Source organism: Cervus elaphus, chromosome 7 (genome assembly GCF_910594005.1).
Source record: "Cervus elaphus chromosome 7, mCerEla1.1, whole genome shotgun sequence".
Taxonomy (NCBI): domain Eukaryota; kingdom Metazoa; phylum Chordata; class Mammalia; order Artiodactyla; family Cervidae; genus Cervus; species Cervus elaphus.
Window position 1 is genome coordinate 23,817,333 of NC_057821.1, and position 18,408 is coordinate 23,835,740.

Genomic DNA, 18,408 nt, shown 5'->3' on the forward strand with positions numbered 1-18,408 from the left:
GATTAGTCAGTGGGTACAAACTGTTCAACCCATCATTTATGAGAAAAGCAATGAGAATGTGGAGGGTGTGTGTCTGGCATGGCCAAAGGTCAGTGAGGGGACACCTGTGTCTTATCAAAGTCACATGGGGAAGAGTGTTTCTTGGCAGTAAGGCATTTCCTGAAAGCAGAAGAGAGGGAGGATTTCTCAAACACTGCTGTTTCCTAAGAATACAGGTTTCCCATGAAGTTTAACACTGTTGGATGAACGTTAGTCGCTCAGTTGTGTCTGACTCTTTGTGACTCCATGGACTGAAGACCATCAGGCTCCCCTGTCCATGGGATTCTCCAGGCAAGAATACTGTAGTGGGTTGACAGTTACTTCTCCAGGGCATCTTCCCAATCTAGAGATCGAACCCAGGTCTCCTGCATTGCAGGCAGATTTTTTACCACCAGGGAAACCCAATGAGATGAATGAGATGGCTCTCTAAATACAGAGCCTGACCTAAGAAACTCCAGCTCACATCTTCTTAGTTTTTAAAACTATAAATATTCCTGTTGTAACCAGGCAGGACCCTATGGGGCGGGATAGGCCTTCCCCCATATCCTCTGCTTTAGCTCATCACTGAAGTACCTCAGTTCAGTTCATTCACTGAGTTGTGTCTGACTCTTTGTGACCCCATGGACTGCAGCACACCAGGCTTCCCTGTCCATCACCATCTTCCAGAGCTTGCTCAAGCTCATGTCCATTGAGTTGGTGATGCCATCCAACCATCTCATCCTCTGTCATCCCCTTCTCCTCCCGCCTTCAATCTTTCCCATCATCAGGGTCTTTTCCAATGAGTCAGCTCTTCGTATCAGGTGGCCAAAATATTGGAGTTTCAGCTTCAGGATCAGTCCTTCCAATGAATATTCAGGACTGATTTCCTTTAGGATGGACTGGTTGGATCTCCTTGCAGTCCAAGGGACTCTCAAGAGTCTTCTCCAACACCACAGTTCAAAAGCATCTATTCTTCAGCACTCAACTTTCTTTATAGTTCAGTTCTCACATCCATACATGACTACTGGAAAAACCATAGCTTTGACTAGACTGACTTTTGTTGGCAAAGTAATGTCTCTGCTTTTTAATATGCTGTCTAGGTTTGTCATAGCTTTTCTTCCAAGGAGCAAGCATCTTTTAATTTCATGGCTGCAGTTACTATCTGCAGTGATTTGCCCCCCCACCCCAAATAAAGTATCTCACTGTTTCCATTATTTCCCCATCTATTTGCCATGAAGTGATGGGGCCAGATGCCATGATCTTAGTTTTCTGAATGTTGAGTTTTAAGCCAATTTTTTCACTCTCCTTTTTCGCTTTCATTAAGAGGCTCTTTAGTTCTTCTTCACTTTCTGCCATAAGGGTGGTGTCATCTGCATATTTGAGGTTATTGATATTTCTCCTGGTAATCTTTATTCCAGCTTGTGCCTCATCCAGCCTGGCATTTTGCATGATGTACTCTGCATATAAGTTAAATAAGCGGGGTGACAATATACAGCCCTGATGTACTCCTTGACTAATCCTTGAAGTACCTAGATTATAGTATTTGATGCAAATTTCCTGAGTTGTTTTGCAGATGTGAACACCCACCAACTGGAAGATGTTAACTACTTGATCACCATGAGTACATAGCCCCAGGTCTGCTGGAGCCAGGGACTGACAATGATAACCTCTGTGATGCACCATTAGCCAATCAGAGAGTTTTGCACAATCTAGTAAAGTACCCTATGAAACCTGCTCCCTCACCTGACTTTTAAAAATGCTTTGCCAAAACCCTTGGGGAGTTCCAGGCTTTTTAGGGCAGGAGTCACGTGTCTCCTTGCATGGCTCTGCAACAAACCTTTCTCTGCTTTCAGTTTCTTTGTCCTCACTGTGTGTTGGGCACACGAATTTACATTAACTCTGTGATATCAAGAAATAGAAATATTGATGACATTCATCTAAAAATGCCCACCCTACCTTCTTTAGAGGAAAAATAGGAAAAAGCTACTCCTATTTAAATAGGTAAGTGTCATCTAGATTTAGCATACAATAGTTCATCCAAAAAAAGAGGAGAGGGACTTGGGGTAAAATCAGTTTGTGAAGTTGAATGTTCCATTGGATTGATCAATGGTTTTACAAAGTGAATCTTTCAAGTGTGAGGCTTTTGCCAAAAAAAATTCTGTGCTTAACCAAGTAAGACACTGGTCCTGTCTCCTTTAGTATTTTAAAATACTTTTATCCCTGCAGCTCCCCAAAATGGATGTTTTGTATGTTTGACAAGAATAGCATTTCTCATTTTTAAAATTTACAATAATTACTGCATAAGAAACTAAATATATGTTGTATGAAAATACTATAACATTAAACTTTAAAGTAACTAGAGTTCTAGAATTAAAGGTAACAATTAAAATATTATTTATATGATTGAAAATCACTTAGAAGCACTGACAGAGTAAGGTAGCCATCAAAAAGGATGCCCACTCTTAAATATCTATTAAAAATTTGGCCAAAAAATTCTCCATGACAACTTTTTAAGAGCTACCACATTGACAATTTTTAAATTTTTATTTTATTTATTGTTTTGAAAATTTTATAGGAGTATAGTTGATTTACAATGTGTTGATTTTTTTAAATTGAAGTACAGTTGGTTTACAATGTTGCATTAAGTGCTGTCATACAGAAAAGTAACTCAGTTTTATATATATATATATCTTTTCATATTATTTTCCATTCTGCTTTATCACAGGATACTGAATATAGTTCCTTATGCTATGCAGTAGGACCTTGTGGTTTACCCATTAAATATATATACATACACACACACACACACACACAGAGCAGTTTGTGTGTGTTTGTATCCTCAGTCACATCCAACTCTTTTGTGAACCCATAGACTATGGCCCGCCAGGCTCCTGTGTCATGGAATTTTCCAAGCAAGAATACTTGAGTGGGTTGCCATTTCCCACTCCAGAAGATCTTCCCCATCCCGGGATGGAACCCACGTCTCCTGAATCTCCTGCATTGGCAGGCAGATTCTTTACCACTAGTGCCACCTGGGAAGCCAAGACACACCACTTTGCATCTTCTAATCCCAAACTCCCAGTCCATCCCTCTCCCACTCCTCTTCCCCTGGCAACCACCAATGTATTCTCTATGACAATTTTACTAATTAATTTATTTTTCAGTATATTTTATTTTACCTTGTTCTTATCTTTATACATAAGCATGTAAATGCCATGTAAACAGGAAAAGCAGCTTTGAAGTTTGCTAAAAGGTGTAACAAATTTCCAACAGTCACAAAAGGGAGGATCTAAAACCCCAAACCTCCCAGCCTCTCAGAACATGTCTGTAGGCAGGACTAAAGTCTGTAGATCTAATGTATGGAGGTCAGCAAGTCACAAAACTCACCTGTGCAGACCCACTAAGGATAGATCCAGATATACTGTTACTAAAAAAAGCAACAGATGCACTTCGGTCTTATTTTGGCCATGGAATAATACCGTGGCCCATGCTTTAAGTTGACTAGAACAGAGACACAGCTGTTGGAGGACTGTTCTCCATGGATCGCCTGTGCTTCTATCTTTTGCACTGAGTATTCTGGTCTGAACTAGCTCTTCAAGGTTGTTTGTATTGTATAAATAATAATATAGTGTAGTGTCTCTCTCTGGAGCAAGAGATAGTCATTCTGTTTACTGTCTTTTATAAAAGATCTGTGTTCAGGAAGCTCAGGTTTCCTCTCTTATAACACAACTCACTGCATGTATAGGTATTACCCGACCCGCTCCACATTATCTTGTGGGAATGGGCACAAATGCTTATGTTCTGGCTCCTAATAAAGTCCTTTGTCTCTGACCCAGGATTCTTATATTTTCTGCCAGCTTGTATGAAATCAAGCCAGGGTCTTGCGAGTATAGTAAAATCTCAGACCCTACATAGTTCTTGACAACAGTTCCCTGAGTAAATTTTTTCTAATTTATTCCTTTAAATGAGCTTCCATGTGTGGGAAAATTTAATGTTTTGTCCCTGATAGCTCAGTTGGTAAAGAATCCGCCTGCAATGCAGGAGACTCCGGTTTGATTCCTGGGTCAGGAAGATCCGCTGGAGAAGGGATAAGCAACCCACTCCAGTATTCTTGGGCTTCCCTTGTGGCTCAGCTGGTAAAGAATCCACCTGCAATGCGGGAGATCTGGGTTCGACCCCTGGGTTGGGAAGATACCCTGGAGAAGGGAAAGGCTACCCACTCCAGTATTCTGGCCTAAAGAATTCCATGGACTGTATAGTCCATGGGGTCACAAAGAGTCAAACACAACTGAGTGACTTTCACTTTCACTGATGGAAGTGTTCACTTCACTTAAATATTAATGAATAAATGAATGAAATTAAAAGTATTCTTTGGAAAACACACATTTAATACAGGACCCTTACAAAAGGACCATATGCAAAGAATTCACAAACTTGAAAACGGCATCCAATATCAAAGCATATCTAGAAAATATTTCTTAAAACATTAAGCAATTCTATTGAAATGAATTGTTTCCAAGTACTCTTGTGACAAAGCCCAAACACCTTAACAAAGCAGAGGGACCTTCAATTCTTTTGCTCTGTCAGCCTTTCCAATTTTGCCAGCCACCAAATTTAATCAGAGATCCTGGGAAGTATCCAAACGTTTTCAACAATCTGAAAGGGCAAGTCATCCCATCTAGATCCTGCACATGCTGGAATGCTCTTCACTCGGCACCTTCCCTTTTACCTCTCACACCTGTGAATCCTTTGGTTCTTTGTTTACATACCACATCCTTTGGGAAGCATTCTGTGATGTCCCTTAGCACCACCAAAACTACTACCTACTAGCATATGATACTAGATATGATCAGAGCAGAAGCTTCTCCGAACTCACTCCATATTTGTAGTATAGTAATCTCTGATTGAGTTTCCCTGGTGGCTCAGATGGTAAGGATCTGTCCGCAGTGCAGGAAACACCAGTTTGATCTCTGGGTCGCAAAAAATCCCCTGGAGAAGAGAATAGCTACTTACTCAGTATTCTTGCCAGAAGAATTCCATGAACAGAAGAGCCTGGTGGGCTACAGTCCACATAGTCACAAAGAGTCTGAGAGTCCATGGGGTCTCAAAGAGTAATGACTGAGTGACTAACTCACACACAGAATCTCTAATTACATTTTTCATAGCACTTGCCACTCTCTGGGAGTATCTTATTTATTTGTCAAGTGATTTATTTCATGTGTCCATGGGAGTGGGATACCTTACACAGAATAGGTCATCAGTACAAGTCAGTCAATTACATAAAGAAAGGCTAAATAAAAGGGGCAATCCTATAATTCTTGATTGGGTTTATCTATTCACTGTGAGCTCTACTGAACTATTAAGTCCATGAGTGGGCAGGGATTTTATCTATATTATTCCTACAGCACCTGGGGCAGCAGGAAAAGTTATCAAAGATGTTGCACCAAACCAACCAGACAAACAGGTAAGAGGAGCTATTTAGAGAATTTGGAATTGGAATAAACCATACATGTAATATAATTCAGCCTCTTAGTCCTAAAAATAAGAATAGAGTATTTGAGGTGACACAGACTTTAAATCTTTGAAAGAACAGCTACAAAAACTTTGTGACTTTGCTCAGCAAACTTTCCCATCTCTCCTCTGATGGCCCATCCTTCTTTCCTTCATGCTGTTTCCCCAAATTCTAGTTTCACCTTCATCATGACTAGCAAACAGCTAAATTTCTCCAGCATCAGCAGACCTCAAGGAATTGTGACCTCAGGGAATATTTCCATTTTCTTACTTCCTGTACTTTGTCTTCTTAATGGAAAACTGGCACTGACAGTGATCACTGCAAGTGGAAGGAGGGATATTTGCAAATGGTGGAGATGCGTACCTGTGGGTAACAGGGAATAAAAATATGATCAAACAGGCAGTGAGATCAAAGGACTGAGGAAACTTCCTATATATCCTCACACACTGGAGTGGCCTGAATAAACAAGGTTTGGGATAAAATCATCTATAGACGTGGGGTTCTGGAAGAGGATCTCTGTCTGTAAAATATTTTTGAAGTTATTTTACATGTTTCTTGAATAAAATGGGCTTCCCTGGTGGCTCAGATGGTAAAGAATCTGCCTGCAATACGGGAGACTTGAATTCCGTCCTTGGGCTGGGAAGATCCCCTGGAGAAAGGAAAGGCTACCCACTCCAGTATTCTTGCCTGGAGAATTCCATAGACAGAGGAGCCTGGTGGGCTACAGTCCATGGAGTCGCAGAGTTGGACATGACTGAGTGATTTTTACTACTACTTACTACTAATAATTAAGGGCACAGGTTTCTCTGACTACTAATGATTTTAATAACTATAAAGCACAGATTTACCTTACTAAATAAACTAGTAACCAGGTGTTACGGGGGTTTCCCAGGTGCCGCTAGTGGTAAGGAATCTGCCTGCAAATGCAGGGGACGCTTTTTGCTTGGAAAATTCCTTGCAGAGGAGACTGGCAGGTTACAGTCCATGGGGCCACAGAGTTGGACATGACTGAGCGACTGAAGACACACACACACACATAGGCGTTATAGTTATATGCCCTGCAACCCGTTTCACAAGGGAACAAAATGGATGAAATATTATTCAAATATAGGAGATAATTCACAAAGATACAGGAAAAGTACAGGGTTTTGTGGTAACGAAGGTTTTTGAGTCATGCATCATTTACCAATTCCCTGAAGAAGGAAGAAGTTACAATAAAAATAATTTTTCATTCTTATGACAAGAATTAATGTAACCCCTACTTTTCCTCTAGGTTTTTTCACCTAAAACTTTCACATTACTCTCTCTCCAAATGAATACTGCCTTTCCCAAATATTAGCAGTAGCTCCGAAGGCGTTGATAAGCAAGAGACCGTATTCTACTGCCCTCTGCTGGAAGATGGAGTTATCACCCATCAACTAAAAAGGAAATGGCTGCTCTCTCGGTCAACTAATCCAGGTTAGTTATCATCTGTCAGCCAATATATCATCTAAAACAGATGACGGATATAGACATAGACAGATGAGAGATGAATAGATGGGTGGATACATAGATAAATAGATGGATAGATGATAGAGATGATAGATAATTGATAAGTGTATAGGTAATTATTCAGAGATAAGATTGATTATATTCTGCAACTGTGTTAGATCTATTTTCAGTTTCAAATCAAACTTCTACAAACTTGAAAGATAAAACTAGGATAACACTTTTTAGACGGCAGGCATTTGACAAGGAGGGAATGTGAGAGGAGATGTCCTAACCCATGTACAGATAATCGATAAACTGAAGATGCTCCGCATAGGGAAAAGATTTAGGCTAGAAACTGGAAAATTGTTGTCAAGTAAGAAAAGAATAACTGGATAGATAAAGAAGGTTTTATCACAACATTATAATTTATTTCATTTCTGTATTCTATATGTATTCCATGAGAGCCCTTAACACATTTGATAAATAGTTGCATTGCTTTGTGTCTTAGCTTACCCATCTATGTTTTTACTCCAATATTCAAAGTTCCCTGAGGGTGACAAACTGTGTGTGCTTGAATTTTCTTAAAAACAGATGTCATATTTAATGTCATAGTTTTATTAGAACCATAGGTTTAACTCAAAGTTTCCAGAAACATGGAAATAAAATGGCTTTAAAATTTAAGCTGTTATAGTTTAGGAACATACTTGTATCCTCCCTTGCCAGGTACTGCTGACACTCACTTCTGAATGATGCCTCCGTGACTCACTGGGGTCATGTTTGGACAGAAACACTGACTCAAGAATGTTATTCTCATCATCATGCTAGGAACATGCATAGGTTTCAGACTCAGATAAACTTGGAATTTTATCTCAGTTCTAACAAAGCACTGAATATCTGTTAAAGCAAATACTTGCATAGTATATACCATGTTTAAGAGACCCGGGAGAGAGGTGCCAATTTTACCCATGAAGAAACTAAGGCACAGAAAGTATTAAGTAACTTTCACTGACTTCAGTCATGGAGTTAGTAAGTTATGAAATCTCTTCCCTGCATTGCATTTTTCTCATTTATAAAATGAAAGTAAAGAAACTCAACTTGCTGAATTTAGGGGAGAATGGGGGACAGTGCATACAGAGTGCAAAGCACAAGTCCTGGCACCTAGCAGGTGCTGAAAAAACTGTTGCTGGTATTTTGTCCTTTAATGACTTGGTCCTTATGGACTACTTGACATTATTCCAGTTTCTAAAAGCAATGGGTCACTCATTGAGTTCACTGCAGAATCTTCCTGCAGAACGCAGCATTAGAAGAAAACCAATGTAAAGTAATTAGCCTCCAATTAAAATAAAGAGATTAAAAACAAAAAAAAAATCCAAAACCACTGTTGGAACTATAGTTTGAGCTCAGAAAAATAGAACTGCTGCAAATTTGTGTTATAATGGAGATCTTGCTTCTTGTTTTTTAAACTTTTTTTAACTGAAGTGTATAAAGCAGCTTGTTATTAAAAAAAAAGAAAAACCACCTTTCTTAGACCCTCCATTTTGAGGGTGGAGACCCATAAACAGGTGACCAGCTGAGAGAAACTGCAGCCCCTGTAGAGCCTTGAGGGGAGAGAGAAATACCCTTCTCTTTACATGTATCATTGCTTCTCCAGCTCCTTTCCCCTCTTTTATCCATAACCAGGTTGGTTAGAGTCTTAGGATAGTTTCCCCTTCTCTGACCTAACTGAATTGATGTTCACAACCAGAACAGCTATGAAGGTGAGTTTTTTTTTTGTTTGTTTGTTTGTTTTTTAACCTCCAGTGCTCACCTCTAAACTATTTACCTCTAAACTAGTAGGGCAATCCCATGACTTCCACAGATCCAGACCAACCTTCTTGCTATCTATTAGAAGAATCCATGTGTCCAAAATGGAAAGGACAAGTGAAAATCCATTCATTCTCAGCAGTCATTATTTAGAAGCAACATAATATCCAGGGACCACAGTAGAGAGGTGTTAGGCTGTCATTCTTGACTCTCAGAGCCTCTTCGGCAGTGAGGTGACCTCCCTGCTGGTCCGCTGGTTTCAGGATAGATACCTTTCGTTTCCTTTCAGCAGGCATGTCTTCAGCCCAGATCATTCTGTTAACCATTTTATAATGTCCTCCCCTGTAAGAATGTTTGCATGTCTTGATTGCCTTAACCAGGTGAAGCATTTCCTCCTCGGGATCAAAATGTTGTCCTTCAAGTCTTTCCTTGAAAGACTTGTCTGCAACTCCAACCTGCATAAGTAAGTAACAGATGGGAGGGTATCATGAATACACCTTACTTGTGAACCACAAAATTATATGGTTCATTCATAAACCCCCTGGTGAAACAGGCTTTTATGACTCTAAGCTGGAAAATTTGAGGGAATTTCCACTTAACTTCAGGTTAGTTTCCATGGTACTAATCAGTACATTCCAGCTGCATGTGGTTATCTCTATTTTTAAAACAATACTCTAAATCACTACCCTTGTAAATATAATACAAATTTATATGGCAATAAAGTCACATTTAAGAATTCTTCTCTTCTCAAAATAAATTACCTCTCCTTTTTTTATTTTAAACAAATGATCTTTTTTAATGTCTTAAAAATATTCTTTGTTTTACAAATACAAAAATATAGCAATTTTACTAACCTGGATTTTGAAGACTCATTTTATCAGCTAATGAAGAACATAAGAAAAATAGGTGTTTCATATATTTATGTTTATTTGATGGAAATATACCTTGTATTTTTATTTGCTTCCTGCCTTAAAATACACTTAACTTCTGACACTTTCTTAAAGATATGGGAAAATAGCTTATATGTCTATGGTCTTTTTTTAAATTCAAGTACAAATGTTGTATTAGTTTCAGGTGTACAACATAGTGATTTGATATTTATATATGTTATGAGAGATGTTTACCACCGTAAGTTACCATCTGTCACCATTTAAAGCTCTTACACTATTATTGACTGTATTCCCTATCATGTACATTGTATCCCCATGACTTATGTACCTGAAAGTTTGTGCCTCTTAATCCCCTTCACCTTGTGTTCTCTGCCCCACATCCCCTGCTCTCTGGCAGCTACCCATTTTTCTTCTCTGTATCTATAGGTCTGTTTCTGTTTTGTTTATTTGTTTTGTTTTTTAGATTCCACATTAAAGTGAAATCACACAGTATTTGTCTTTCTCCATCTGCCTTGTTTCGTAACACCCTCAGGTCCATCCATGTTGTCACAAATGGCAAGATTTCATTCTTTTTTATGGCTGAATAAGATTCTATTGTACATATATATATGCATATATATATTACATCTTCTTTGTCCATTCATCTATTGATAAGCACCTATTGATTGCTTTCATATCTTGCCAATTATAAATAATGCCGTAATAAACACAAGGGTGCATATATATTTTAAAAGTAGTGTTTTTAGTTTCTTCAGGTAATACCCAGAAGTGGCATTGCCAAATCATATGGTAGTTCTATTTTTAATTTTTGAAGGAAACTCCATACTGTTTTCCATAGTGGCTGCCCCAATTTTTATTCCTACCATTAGTGCAGGAGATCACTTCTCGGCCTTTTGGCTAAGATCAAGTGTAATATCCATTAGTGCAGGAGAGTTCCCTTTCCTCCACATTCTGACCAACACTTCTTTGTCTGTGGTCTTTAAATAAAAAGCAAATGATTATCTAGGCTCAAAAGCTCCCATCAGTTAATCAGTAAATGTTTACTGATGACCTACTGTGTTCTAGACACTCTTCTAGGCACTGGGGATATATCAGCAAATAAAACAAACATGTTCCTGCCTTCATGGAGCGTATATTCTAACTTGTGCTACCTAATGGATGAGGAAGATCTAGGAAACGAGATTTGGGTTCTAATGTTTATTGTCCAATTTACTTTCCATTAACCATTTCACTTTTCTTAGCCTTACAGCTTTTCTTCCTATTAAATAATTATTTTTTTAAAATACCTTTTATCCACCTCATTTGAGTGTTTTGAAATTGAAAACAGCAAGGAGGGAATTCCTTTTTGGTCCAGTGGCTAAGACTCTGCACTTCTACCTCAGGGCACATGGGTTGAGTCTTTGGTTGGGGAGCTAAGATCTCACAAACTGTGTGGTGCAGCCAAATTAAAAACAAAAACAAACAAACAAAAAAAATGACTTAAAAATTAAAAAAAAAAACACAAAAACAGCAAGGATACAGAAAGTCATGTACACTAAAGAAGAGAAGAGGCAATTATGGGACTCACTAAGGGATAAGCTGTATTGTCTACCCTCAAGCAGATGTTAATCTTGTGCAAGGAGATAGCCACGCCATGAGACATATAATAATCCATTACTAACCTGTGTGCTGCTGTGTGCAGCTGGAGATATCAAAGAGCGCTAACTATTGGGGGATGATTCAAGGAGAAGGTGAAACTTGGATTGATTCTTAAATAATGTTGAAATTCGGCAGAGAGTAACAAAAGTCAGATATGGGAATTGGAATGATGTAATTGATGTATGATTATGGAAGCTGGTTGATAAGGACTGAGAGAAACAACCCGATAAAGGGCATGGAGAAACATTTTGGAAGTCTTACAGTCCAGACAGAGGGTTTGATATAATACAGTGGAAATCTCAAGCATGAAGGGGAGATGGCGATAGTGCTGTCTTAGGAGGGTCTGATCTACATACTGAGTCTACTGTAAGTTTCCCTCAAGAATAGGCATGTTCTGACATTGTCAGCCTTTCCCAGGAATCAGAAGCCTTCTCTTTCCAGACCTAGTGAACTTCTGAAGTCTGGGAGGAGAGGAGAAATATATGCATCTCCTGTGCACAAGAAGAAAAGCGAAATCACTATACTTCTGGGTCCTCCGCCTGCAGCTCTTTGGGAAGAACCAAAGGTGAAGCATAAGTCTTGACTCATCCTCCCTCGATAAATAAACCTAAAGAATAGCTTGGTCTTCAGCCATGTACTCATTCCATAAGGCCTGCCAAACTTGAAAGACTAGGAAAATACATGATTAACTTAGGTTTGATATCTTTAAAAAGTAAGTGCCTAGAGAAACTATCTTATTGAGAATCTCACAGTAACATGGTCAATTAGGAAAAGATTTAACAGAAAATCTGAAATACCAAAGCCTTAAGTAAGATAAAAATTACTTCTCTCTTAGATAAAAGGAATCCAGAGGTAAGAGGCCCAGGGTTCGTGTGGTGACACCAGTCATCAATGGCCCAAGCTCCTTCTATCCTTCAAATCCACCATCCAAGCCCTGGTTTCCATTTTTAAGATTCAATTCATGGTCTAATATGACTGCCACCATACCCACATAGCAGGCAAGAGAAATAAGGAAGACAGAAAAGACTAAATGTACTCTTCCAGCCTAATCTTTCTTTGAGCATCCATCCTGAAATTTCACTGCATGTTTAGTTCACTGGTCATATACATATATGACCTTCAGAGGCTGGAAAAGACAGCCTCTCAGCAAAGTTTACTCCTAGCAAAACTGAACTCACTTGAGGTTGTAAAGTAAGAAAGTGAATATAAAGTCTTTACAAATGAGAACAGACCAAGGTGAAAAATAGTAAGATTGATGGTTACAGTAGTTAAAAAAATAAGATGCCCAAGTATTTTTCCCAGGGTTAGATAAGAAATCAAAACAAGGACCAGCTGCCAAAACTGGGCTTTTCTTCTGCCTTATTGATTGCTGTGTATGTTAATATACACTTCACCAGATTCTCCAAATACTAACCATCTAGTTCATTTGTTTTTCATATAGCCATTTGAGAACAAACAGCAGACGTAATGTTGCTTTATCCTGGAAAACTTCAGCGTGTTTCCTAAGTGTGATGGTATTCTCTTTTTTCATTAAGTTTTCTTTTTTTTCTTTTCAAAAAAAAATTTAATTTTCTTAATTTTTAAGATCATTTAAATTTTTAATGGAGTATAGTAAATTTACAACATTGTATTTGTTTTTGCCATATAGCAAAATGAATCAGTTATACACAGACACAATCCACTTTTTTCTTAAAATTCTTTTCCGTTATAGGCCATTACAGAGTATTAAGTAGTGTTACCTGTACTATACAGTAAGATTTTATTAGCTATCCATTTTATGTATTAGTAGGTAAAGGTATTTGCTTACAAAGCCACAACACAACTTTCAAAATCAGGAACTTAATATTGCTAAGATACTATTTATAATCTACAATCTTATTTAGATTTCACCAATAATACCAATAACGTCTTTTAAAGTGAAAGAAAATATCATATCATGCACTACATTCAGTTGTCTTATCCCTTTAATCTCCTTTAACATGGAACAGTTTCTCCCTCTTTCATTACATGAGCAGTTATTTTGTCATTTATCTCTCAAGTTGCATGAATGCAGTGTTCCTTCCTGATAAAAGAAAAAATAACTTTACAGTGGAGGCATGGCAGACACCATTTAAGCCAGTCATTCAACGTTGATAGCACCGATCATGGCACAGGCTGATGTCAGTGACCTTCTAAGGATGCAGTGATAACATGTAATTTCTGTTCTATGCTTGCTTAGTCATTCAGTCGTGTCTGACTCTTTGCGACCCCATGGACTGTAGCCCTCCAGGCTCCTCTGTCCATGGGATTTTCCAGACAAAAATCCTGGAGCAGGTCGCCATTTCCTACTCCTGGATCTTCCCGACCCAGGGACCAAACCTGGGTCTCCTGCATTGCAGGCAGATTCTTTACTGTCTGAGCCAAAACATTCAAGCAAAATGTCTCCACTTGCATTCTACCCTTCCCTATCTGTCACAATTGCAGGATGAATCAGGTGACATTAAATCACAAGGACTGAGTTTTACCATCTTATTTACTTCACAATCTAGAGAGTTTGCAAGAAAAGGGTGAGTGCTACAAAGACTTTTTTTTTCCACTTGTAATCACATATAGGTTTCAAGGCTCCCACCATCTCCTCCATCCCTTGTACCTAACCAGTTATGTTCTCACTATTTCTTTGTATGTAAATATGTAGACCCATAACCTGGAAAATTGAAGGGAATATTTAGTTTCTGTCCTATGTTTCAGAATTTGAAAAAAAGAATGTTGCTTATTGTGTTATGTTTTTGTCCAGTTCCTCGAAGTTGGTATAGACATTTTCATTTGTATCTTGTACTTAATCACTCAGTCATGTCTGACTTTTTGCAACCTTTTGGACTGTAGCCTGCCAAGCTCCTCTGTCCATGGGATCTTCCAAGCAAGAATACTAAGAGTGGATTGCCATTTCCTCCTCCCTGGATCTTCCTGATCCAGGGAACCAACCTGCAGCTCCTATGTCTCCTGCATTGCAGGTGCATTCTTTACCCTCTGAGCCATTGGGGAAGCCCTTCACTTGTATTAAAAGATGCAAAAAAAAAAAAAAGAGAGATTTTAAAATATTTGTTTGAATGAATCTATCTTTTCCCATGAATGCTTAAAGTATAACATTGCTATTATTTGCATAGGAAATGAAAGCTATATTTTCCCCATTGTCTAACAACAAATTATGTCAAAATTCAAATTTGCAGAGCCATATGAAGTTTCATTCCTCATGAACCCTAAGCCACAGTTAACAAAAAGAAACATTTCCTTTATCAGTTTTTGCTACTTATCTTCCTTCACCATATTTCATTCATTTTATTTGTTCCATTTTGTATCAGGGATTAATCTGAAATGTCTGATTTTAATTACAAGTCCTCTTTATACAAAAACTTTTAAAATATGACTTTAATATAATTTATTCCTAGCTTCAAATCTTGTAGATAGGAAATGTCAAAGACATAACAACTTGCTTTTGAAGATTACAAAAGTAATGATCCAGGGAAGAGGCAAATGAGAACCACTGGAAAAAAATCAAAGAGGTGAAAACAAACATAAACCAGTAAGTAAAAATAGAGCCAGATTTGCTTTGCAAACAGAACAATCTACTCCGTAATGACACAAGTCCCTGCATAGTCCCAGGAGCATCCTTGAACCTGGCCAATCCTGATTTCCTTAAGTAACAAAGATGAAAACTGGGCCTTTCTTGTGATAGTTCAACTACAGGTAGCCCCCCACCAGAATATTATGGTAAATTAATAGATGATATTTTTTAACCAAAATGATTCTTTTAAAACATATTTTAAATAAACCACATAATGAAATTTCATACTTAGGCTTTAGGATTTTGTTATAGTGTCTCTAAAATATTCAGTATTATTTTAATGTAATGAAGTAGCATTATTAAAACAAAGGTGGTATTATTACTGCTTTTTAAAAATCAGCCCAAATATAGAATGTTTGAGTGAGATACACCTTTGAACAAAAATATTTGACTACATAAGTGAGCCTATTAGCCAGCATCCTATGCACATTTCTGGTCACCTGGGAAAATAGATAATTTTTTCCCCTTTTTTCATCTCAGTGAATGAGATTGCTAGCTAGATGGAAAAATAAACTATTGAATGCACTGTAGAGGTGTGGACGTCTATTTCTGCATCTGAGAAAGGCACAGTCCGTCTGCTGGAACCCCTCGCAGCTCAGACTGCCTTCTGTCTAGCTTACACACAAAGACCTCAGGTCCCAAGGTCACGAGGATCAAGTTGAATTAGACTCATCTTGAATCACTTCATTAGCTTTAGAGATCCACCTTCAGATATAACCATGGAAAACGATCCATCAACCAAGGGCATATTCCAGTATCTTTCACAGGATTTCTCAGTTGCTGTTGAAAGGGGCTATCTTTATATTTTCAAAATTCCTGGGCACCCATTCCTCCTCTTCGTGTTTTTCCTTCTCCTCTGCTTCCCCTAAGTTTTAGCTGCATATTCACCTTCTCCTAGAAATCCTTTCTGATTAAAATCATGTGTGACTAGTACTAGCTTTCCCTTCTATCCTTTTCTCTTTTCAGACATTTCCATATATAAGTGGGTTTCAGACTCTTATGCACTGCTTCTCAATTAAATACATATTCCCAAAGGGTGAAGGAATCCTGCTTTGATTTCTGCTCATCTCCAGATCGTCCAGTGGCTGCTACAATACATGGGATAACACCTATAACACATACACTTAGAACTTTGCCTGGCACAAAAAAGCACCTAGTAAACGTTAGCCATCCTTATCATAACCCAGGTGCTAATGAGTCTGGACATGACTGAGCAACTGACTGAACTGAAGCACTGATGACCAATAGTAGGTATCTCACGGACATTTAGGTTTTTTTGATTTTTGTTTTTAATGGCCACACCATGTGGCACGTGGGATCTCAGTTCCCTGAACAAGAATTAAATTCTGCATTGGAGTTGCAGAATCTTAAGTTTAAGTGAGCTCAACTAATTACTGTACTTAGCTTAGGGCATGGGACATGAGAAGGTCTCAACAGGTGGCAACTATTACTTACTAATAGGAAGTTACTAGGGAAAAGGAAGCCATACCTCAGTCACCGTGAAGAGATTTTAAGAGTAGAAGAGCTCACAATAGCAGTTAAAACATTATTATTGTTAGTTGTCAAAACAGGTACAATCTAATTAGCCAAAAGAAAATAAATGCAGAATAAAGGGCAAATTTATTGGTGGTCAATCAGTTTTTGAGTCTTTCTGCCAAGTTACACCAAAAAATTGCTAATTCCTTCCAAGTGTCTGTCATGGGACTGTTTCACTGGAACAACTGGGTTCATTCTCAAATGTAAGTGTGTGGTACTAGAAATATATTGATATAATAGTCATTCCAAAAGTAGTGACTCCCTTCTACTATTGAAGAAAAAAATGATGACTGAAAACAATAAATTCACCAAGTAATGTTTGGAGAATATTTCTGAAACACCCTAATTTCAAAAGGCTAGAGCTGATATGTTGGTTCTCTTTATATCAAATATGATTTTGGAGGCCTCTCTTTGCAGTCAAATTCATTTTTGTTATTCTTGGAATCCTTTGGGTAATAGGTCGCTTTGCAGCCACATCATCACATCTAAAATTGTATTCCTCATTTTCTACTACTGTCCTCATGACTGGAGCTGAAATTAAAAGTATTTTCAAAAATAACATCAAGGCCAATGATGAAAAAGAGCTGTTGATTGCAAAGAGCTGTTATCCCAAATAGGACCTGGAAGCAACCTAGATGTCCATTGGCAGATGAATGGTTAAGGAAGTTGTGGTATATATACACAACAGAATATTACTCAGCTCTAAAAAGAATGCATTCGAGTCAGTTCTATTGAGGTGGATGAAACTGGAGTCTATTACACAGAGTGAAGTAAGTCAGAAAGAGAAACACCAATTCAGTATATTAACATACATACAGAATTTAGAAAGAGGTAACAACAAACCTGTATGCCATGCAGCAAAAGAGACACAGGTGTAAAGAACAGACTTTTGTACTATGTGGGAGAAGGAGAGGGTAGGATGATTTGCGAGAATAGCATTAAAACATGTATATTACCACATTTAAAATAGATGACCAGTGCAAGTTTGATGCATGTAGCAGGGCACCCAAAGCTGGTGCTCTGGGACAACCCAGAGGGATGGGGTGGGGAGGGGGGTTCAGGATGGAGGGACACATGTATACCTGTGACTGATTCATGTCGATGTATGGCAAAAACCACCACAATATTGTAATTAGCCTCTAATTAAAATAAATAATTTTTTTTTAAAAAAGAGCTGTTGTGCCAAGAAACCAGGTTATGAATAAACCAAGGTCAGACTTGAACCCAAGATTTCTGAAAATCAGAAAAGCTGGTAAAGCTGTTAAGTCCTGGAACTTTTTAGCATCACCAAGTAACTGCCTAGTTGCTGCCTGACCTAGCTCTCTCCATGAGCTGTCATTCAACAGGCAGGAACGCTGAGTCACAGAATACTGATCCTGGATTCTGAGGCCCAGGGAGATCAAAAGACCAGGTAGTGAGTACACCAGTGTCCAGGCCAGGACTAGGCTCCTCTTCAGTTCACAGTCCAAAGCTCTTTGCTTTCCTTGGGCCAAGTATCAAAGGTTATGATGATGATAAGAGATGTGACCTTGAAGATAGGCTTCCACTAGTGTTAGTAGTTCAGTTGTGCTTGACTCTTTACAACCCCATGGACGGTAGCCCACCACGCTCCTCTGTCCATGGGATTCTCCAGGCAAGAATACTGGAGTGGGTAGTCATTTCCTTCTCCAGAGGATCTTCCCGACCTAGGGATTAAACCTGGGTTTCCTGCATTGCAGGCACCAGGGAAGCCCAGGCTTCTGGCCACCAGGGAAGCCCAGGCTTCTGCTAGTGACTGTGTAAATCAAGACCTGGGGTGCTCAGGCTGAGACTTCATGGGACACAGTCACCGCTGGCAGAATATGGAACAGTTCTTCCTATCAATAAATGAAAGCTCAGGGATCATACAGCCTGAAAGGGAACAAATAGACCCCCACCTATGCACATACTTTATGGCAAAT

General features: G+C 38.6%; 1 long non-coding RNA gene across 1 annotated transcript; it reads right to left on the minus strand.

Moving 5' to 3' along the window:
* Window positions 1-1,057: 1,057 nt before the first annotated feature.
* Window positions 1,058-18,156, minus strand: LOC122696773. The gene is made up of 3 exons (XR_006341855.1): window positions 18,016-18,156; window positions 13,889-13,893; window positions 1,058-1,098 (listed from the first exon to the last, which is right to left on the minus strand). It is a non-coding gene; the product is annotated as an uncharacterized LOC122696773 (long non-coding RNA).
* Between the last annotated feature and the right edge of the window lie 252 nt (window positions 18,157-18,408).